The sequence below is a fragment of the Schistocerca gregaria genome, unplaced genomic scaffold (assembly GCF_023897955.1).
Source record: "Schistocerca gregaria isolate iqSchGreg1 unplaced genomic scaffold, iqSchGreg1.2 ptg001013l, whole genome shotgun sequence".
Lineage (NCBI taxonomy): Eukaryota > Metazoa > Arthropoda > Insecta > Orthoptera > Acrididae > Schistocerca > Schistocerca gregaria.
The window spans coordinates 5,001-12,500 of NW_026062362.1; the positions used below are offsets into that span (position 1 = coordinate 5,001).

General features: G+C 50.9%; 2 non-coding genes across 2 annotated transcripts; both read right to left on the reverse strand.

The window, feature by feature from the left end:
* Positions 1-91: 91 nt before the first annotated feature.
* LOC126327038 (5.8S ribosomal RNA) lies at positions 92-246 on the reverse strand. Its single transcript, XR_007560925.1, has one exon. It is a non-coding gene; the product is annotated as a 5.8S ribosomal RNA (ribosomal RNA).
* Positions 247-608: 362 nt separating this feature from the next.
* LOC126327045 (small subunit ribosomal RNA) lies at positions 609-2,501 on the reverse strand. The gene has a single exon (XR_007560931.1). It is a non-coding gene; the product is annotated as a small subunit ribosomal RNA (ribosomal RNA).
* Positions 2,502-7,500: the final 4,999 nt, after the last annotated feature.

A 7,500-nucleotide genomic window follows, 5' to 3' on the forward strand; every position in this document is an offset into this window, starting at 1 on the left:
GTTTAAGGAGACGCGGCCGGCCACACAGGCGACCACGACACTCCCACGTCTCCGAAGCGGGACAAACGCCGCGCGCTTCAGTATACGTAGCCGACCCTCAGCCAGACGTGGCCCGGGAACGGAATCCATGGACCGCAATGTGCGTTCGAAACGTCGATGTTCATGTGTCCTGCAGTTCACATGTCGACGCGCAATTTGCTGCGTTCTTCATCGACCCACGAGCCGAGTGATCCACCGTCCTGGGTGATCTTTTCCTTTTCAGTCTCCCACTGTCTCTTTCAAGACAGTAGCATTTGCGGGACTGAGGCGTCTGACGGCCCCTGTTCCACTATTTTTTTTGTGTCCAACGGCCTCACAGCCGATGGGCGTCGTACGGCTCCACACCGGAGCGGACAGGCACTCGGGCGAACGTCATTCAAAACCGGCGCCAGGCGCCAGGTACCGCAGGCCAGCCGCTCCAGAGCTTCAGCGCTCGTACCACACAACAACAACACTTCCGCTAGTTTTGAGAGGCACGCGTGGTTCCGCACGCGGCGCACGGCCACTGCCGTACAGGTAGCGTGTTGCGCGACACGACACGCACATCGAAAGACATGCAGTCTAGTCGGTAATGATCCTTCCGCAGGTTCACCTACGGAAACCTTGTTACGACTTTTACTTCCTCTAAATGATCAAGTTTGGTCATCTTTCCGGTAGCATCGGCAACGACAGAGTCGATGCCGCGTACCAGTCCGAAGACCTCACTAAATCATTCAATCGGTAGTAGCGACGGGCGGTGTGTACAAAGGGCAGGGACGTAATCAACGCGAGCTTATGACTCGCGCTTACTGGGAATTCCTCGTTCATGGGGAACAATTGCAAGCCCCAATCCCTAGCACGAAGGAGGTTCAGCGGGTTACCCCGACCTTTCGGCCTAGGAAGACACGCTGATTCCTTCAGTGTAGCGCGCGTGCGGCCCAGAACATCTAAGGGCATCACAGACCTGTTATTGCTCAATCTCGTGCGGCTAGAAGCCGCCTGTCCCTCTAAGAAGAAAAGTAATCGCTGACAGCACGAAGGATGTCACGCGACTAGTTAGCAGGCTAGAGTCTCGTTCGTTATCGGAATTAACCAGACAAATCGCTCCACCAACTAAGAACGGCCATGCACCACCACCCACCGAATCAAGAAAGAGCTATCAATCTGTCAATCCTTCCGGTGTCCGGGCCTGGTGAGGTTTCCCGTGTTGAGTCAAATTAAGCCGCAGGCTCCACTCCTGGTGGTGCCCTTCCGTCAATTCCTTTAAGTTTCAGCTTTGCAACCATACTTCCCCCGGAACCCAAAAGCTTTGGTTTCCCGGAGGCTGCCCGCCGAGTCATCGGAGGAACTGCGGCGGATCGCTGGCTGGCATCGTTTATGGTTAGAACTAGGGCGGTATCTGATCGCCTTCGAACCTCTAACTTTCGTTCTTGATTAATGAAAACATACTTGGCAAATGCTTTCGCTTCTGTTCGTCTTGCGACGATCCAAGAATTTCACCTCTAACGTCGCAATACGAATGCCCCCGCCTGTCCCTATTAATCATTACCTCGGGTTCCGAAAACCAACAAAATAGAACCGAGGTCCTATTCCATTATTCCATGCACACAGTATTCAGGCGGGCTTGCCTGCTTTAAGCACTCTAATTTGTTCAAAGTAAACGTGCCGGCCCACCGAGACACTCAACAAAGAGCACCCTGGTAGGATTTAAACGGGGTCCGCCTCGGGACGCGAAAGCACCCCTTCGGCTCGCCCCACCGGCAGGACGTCCCACGATACATGCCAGTTAAACACCGACGGGCGGTGAACCAACAGCGTGGGACACAAATCCAACTACGAGCTTTTTAACCGCAACAACTTTAATATACGCTATTGGAGCTGGAATTACCGCGGCTGCTGGCACCAGACTTGCCCTCCAATAGATACTCGTTAAAGGATTTAAAGTGTACTCATTCCGATTACGGGGCCTCGGATGAGTCCCGTATCGTTATTTTTCGTCACTACCTCCCCGTGCCGGGAGTGGGTAATTTGCGCGCCTGCTGCCTTCCTTGGATGTGGTAGCCGTTTCTCAGGCTCCCTCTCCGGAATCGAACCCTGATTCCCCGTTACCCGTTACAACCATGGTAGGCGCAGAACCTACCATCGACAGTTGATAAGGCAGACATTTGAAAGATGCGTCGCCGGTACGAGGACCGTGCGATCAGCCCAAAGTTATTCAGAGTCACCAAGGCAAACGGACCAGACAAGCCAATCCGATTGGTTTTGATCTAATAAAAGCGTCCCTTCCATCTCTGGTCGGGACTCTGTTTGCATGTATTAGCTCTAGAATTACCACAGTTATCCAAGTAACGTGGGTACGATCTAAGGAACCATAACTGATTTAATGAGCCATTCGCGGTTTCACCTTAATGCGGCTTGTACTGAGACATGCATGGCTTAATCTTTGAGACAAGCATATGACTACTGGCAGGATCAACCAGGGAGCTGCGTCAACTAGAGCTGAGCAGCCGGCCGCCCGGGAGTGTGTCCCGGGGGCCCGCGCGAACACGCAAGCGTCCGCTCAATTATTCTGCAAACAGGAGGAGGCCGAGCTCCCCTGCACGATACACCTCGAAACCCTCTCAGGTCCCGGCGGCGCGCAGCGCCGTCCTAGGTACTTGGTCGGTTTCGAGAGAGGCGCAATCGCCCGGAGTTAGGCGAGTAGACGGTTTTAGTGCGAACACCCTTGCTCCCAACTGAGCTTGCCGCTGCCGACAGAGGCCCGGGAGCGTGCTGTCGTGGCATTGCCGGCGGGAGACAACACGCGCCACCTATGGTGACCGGCAGCTCCAACGCCAGCGCCACACAAGGGCAAAGCCCCACTTGGGTGCAGAAGCGAACTCTCCCAGCACAGCGCACGCGCCAACACGTCCGCACAACTGCGATACAAACCACCTGCGAGAACCGCTGGGGCGACCGAGCAGCAGACGGCGTCGCGGCGCCGAGTGCCAGGCGGCGGCGCATCCTCAACGCACACAGTCCTCAATCAGACCAGCACACTGCAGATGTCCACCGCGCTTCGCACCGGGCTCGGCTGAACCAACTTTGGCCGCCAGGCGCCGCGTGCAGGGTGCGCCGCAGCGTAGCTGCGCCGCCTGCCGGGCCCGTCGGCTGGCGCTCCTGCCACTCGGCGCCCCCCACCAGCCGCCTGTTGCGCGTGCGCCCACGCAGCGCGCGGCCAACACGCCGGGCGGCCCCCCTTCACCGGCCGGGAACAGTCCCACCAAGCCACCGCCGCGTATCGCTTCATACCCACATGGGCCTAGTCACGCGTGTGGATGTGGCGGGTACCGCTGAAACAACCGGTTAATAGCTGTACCGATCGTCGCCATCACAGATTCACCTCCAGCGTGAACAACCGCTCAACAACGGATTTCCAGTTCATTTGCGTATCTTGGGCAGTAAACGTAGATGTCCACCTACATTTGCGAATTCAACAATTCTTGCATGCCAGGATGTCATGTGTCACGACACGCTACATCAGACCACATACACACTGCGACATGTGCAGAAGAGAACACGTGGAAGGTGGCCCGCGCACGTATGCGATGTACCTTCCGCGATCCACTGTCAACCGGCATCTGCGGCATGTCCCAGATATGGAACGCGGTCCACCAGGGTAGCACTTTGTGTGAGGCAATACGACAAAGTCGGAATACACGCGTCACTACATCAGACGGCTCACGCTGACCTGACCTGACCTGACTCACCGCACCACCACCCCCAGCGACCCAGGGTGACATACAATGCGTTCGTACGTTCCTCCCACACGCCTCTACGGCGTACCACAGTGCAACCTAGCTGTTATTGGGAGACGAGACAAGTAGCATCAAGCACAACATATGGAAATTGAGATTCGACACCGTTGGGCACAGCCAGCGTACGGTCACACGTATCACACTACTTCACTCTGTACGTAACGACCGATGATCGGTACAGCGTGTGGGTTACGCGTACGACATCAGCGGACAATGGACACAGACCATACCACGACGTACACTGAGGGCGTCGACATCTGAATGCAACTGAACAGCTGCGAGGCTCATTTAACACTCAAACGCCAGACCGACCAGCTTGAGAGGACAGAGACACAAAGAGGGGGACAGAGGGGGACAGAGGGGGGGGAGGGGGGGGGTCGGCGATATAGTCCTATTGCAGTACAATTGACAGTGGATAGCAGGAATATGTGGAAAGTAAGCAACACTCGCAAGACATCTACATGAGGATAACAACGACACCAGAGATTCCGAGCAGTGAACTATGTTAGGCAAAGGGACAACGTGGGTTAGGTTAAGGGACAACGTGGGTTAGGTTAAGGGACAACGTGGGTTAGGTTAAGGGACAACGTGGGTTAGGTTAAGGGACAACGTGGGTTAGGTTAAGGGACAACGTGGGTTAGGTTAAGGGACAACGTGGGTTAGGTTAAGGGACAACGTGGGTTAGGTTAAGGGACAACGTGGGTTAGGTTAAGGGACAACGTGGGTTAGGTTAAGGGACAACGTGGGTTAGGTTAAGGGACAACGTGGGTTAGGTTAAGGGACAACGTGGGTTAGGTTAAGGGACAACGTGGGTTAGGTTAAGGGACAACGTGGGTTAGGTTAAGGGACAACGTCGGTTAGGTTAAGGGACAACGTGGGTTAGGTTAAGGGACAACGTGGGTTAGGTTAAGGGACAACGTGGGTTAGGTTAAGGGACAACGTGGGTTAGGTTAAGGGACAACGTGGGTTAGGTTAAGGGACAACGTGGGTTAGGTTAAGGGACAACTTGAGTTAGGTTAAGGGACAACTTGAGTTAGGTTAAGGGACAACTTGAGTTAGGTTAAGGGACAACTTGAGTTAGGTTAAGGGACAACTTGAGTTAGGTTAAGGGACAACTTGAGTTAGGTTAAGGGACAACTTGAGTTAGGTTAAGGGACAAATTGAGTTAGGTTAAGGGACAAATTGAGTTAGGTTAAGGGACAAATTGAGTTAGGTTAAGGGACAAATTGAGTTAGGTTAAGGGACAAATTGAGTTAGGTTAAGGGACAAATTGAGTTAGGTTAAGGGACAAATTGAGTTAGGTTAAGGGACAACTTGAGTTAGGTTAAGGGACAAATTGAGTTAGGTTAAGGGACAACTTGAGTTAGGTTAAGGGACAACTTGAGTTAGGTTAAGGGACAACTTGAGTTAGGTTAAGGGACAACTTGAGTTAGGTTAAGGGACAACTTGAGTTAGGTTAAGGGACAACTTGAGTTAGGTTAAGGGACAAATTGAGTTAGGTTAAGGGACAAATTGAGTTAGGTTAAGGGACAAATTGAGTTAGGTTAAGGGACAAATTGAGTTAGGTTAAGGGACAACTTGAGTTAGGTTAAGGGACAACTTGAGTTAGGTTAAGGGACAACTTGAGTTAGGTTAAGGGACAACTTGAGTTAGGTTAAGGGACAACTTGAGTTAGGTTAAGGGACAACTTGAGTTAGGTTAAGGGACAACTTGAGTTAGGTTAAGGGACAAATTGAGTTAGGTTAAGGGACAAATTGAGTTAGGTTAAGGGACAAATTGAGTTAGGTTAAGGGACAACTTGAGTTAGGTTAAGGGACAACTTGAGTTAGGTTAAGGGACAAATTGAGTTAGGTTAAGGGACAACTTGAGTTAGGTTAAGGGACAACTTGAGTTAGGTTAAGGGACAACTTGAGTTAGGTTAAGGGACAACTTGAGTTAGGTTAAGGGACAACTTGAGTTAGGTTAAGGGACAACTTGAGTTAGGTTAAGGGACAACTTGAGTTAGGTTAAGGGACAACTTGAGTTAGGTTAAGGGACAAATTGAGTTAGGTTAAGGGACAAATTGAGTTAGGTTAAGGGACAAATTGAGTTAGGTTAAGGGACAAATTGAGTTAGGTTAAGGGACAAATTGAGTTAGGTTAAGGGACAACTTGAGTTAGGTTAAGGGACAACTTGAGTTAGGTTAAGGGACAACTTGAGTTAGGTTAAGGGACAACTTGAGTTAGGTTAAGGGACAACTTGAGTTAGGTTAAGGGACAAATTGAGTTAGGTTAAGGGACAAATTGAGTTAGGTTAAGGGACAACTTGAGTTAGGTTAAGGGACAACTTGAGTTAGGTTAAGGGACAAATTGAGTTAGGTTAAGGGACAAATTGAGTTAGGTTAAGCGATAATCTGGTACAGCCACAGTTAGGTTAAGCGATAATCTGGTACAGCCACAGTTAGGTTAAGCGATAATCTGGTACAGCCACAGTTAGGTTAAGCGATAATCTGGTACAGCCACAGTTAGGTTAAGCGATAATCTGGTACAGCCACAGTTAGGTTAAGCGATAATCTGGTACAGCCACAGTTAGGTTAAGCGATAAACTGGTACAGCCACAGTTAGGTTAAGCGATAAACTGGTACAGCCACAGTTAGGTTAAGCGATAAACTGGTACAGCCACAGTTAGGTTAAGCGATAAACTGGTACAGCCACAGTTAGGTTAAGCGATAAACTGGTACAGCCACAGTTAGGTTAAGCGATAAACTGGTACAGCCACAGTTAGGTTAAGCGATAAACTGGTACAGCCACAGTTAGGTTAAGCGATAAACTGGTACAGCCACAGTTAGGTTAAGCGATAAACTGGTACAGCCACAGTTAGGTTAAGCGATAAACTGGTACAGCCACAGTTAGGTTAAGCGATAAACTGGTACAGCCACAGTTAGGTTAAGCGATAAACTGGTACAGCCACAGTTAGGTTAAGCGATAAACTGGTACAGCCACAGTTAGGTTAAGCGATAAACTGGTACAGCCACAGTTAGGTTAAGCGATAAACTGGTACAGCCACAGTTAGGTTAAGCGATAAAGTTGGTTAAATTTGGTATTGTGTGGGAAGGGGGCAGAGAGAGAGGGGGGGGGGGGGTGGATAGTGGTGGCAGTACACGGATGCCTGAGTCACCGTCAGATACGTCACGTCGGTTCGATGCTTGTAGCAAGAGGCTGGCGGATGTGTGTCTCTCACTTCTGCAATTTTTCATGTGGTATAACACGAGGGCGGGGGATGATATTTGGTGCCCCTCTGTGTAGGATGTGTGTTGGTGGTGTTGATTTATCTGAGCAATGGTAGTTGTCGGAGGAGTGGGGTATTGTGCTTTTATAGGTGGACCTACTGCTCTGGTTATCATAGTGTCGACGGTGCAATGTGGCAGAGAGGATGCACTCGACATTGTCGCATTCCAGATGTTTACGTATTGTGTGTCTCCGTTGCAGGCCGAGAGTGGTGCATGTTCGAGTGTCTGGCTGACGTGCGATTCACGTTGTGTGCCCAGTCTTACAGCACGTATAGGGACATTCGCATAAATCATCTATATTTGGCCTTGCATCATTTACTAAGCAGTGCCGTGAGACGACCGAACTATTAGGAAAGTACTGATGTACCGCATAATGTTTACCTTCCACCACACGGCGAGTATCGACTGTGCCCAGCG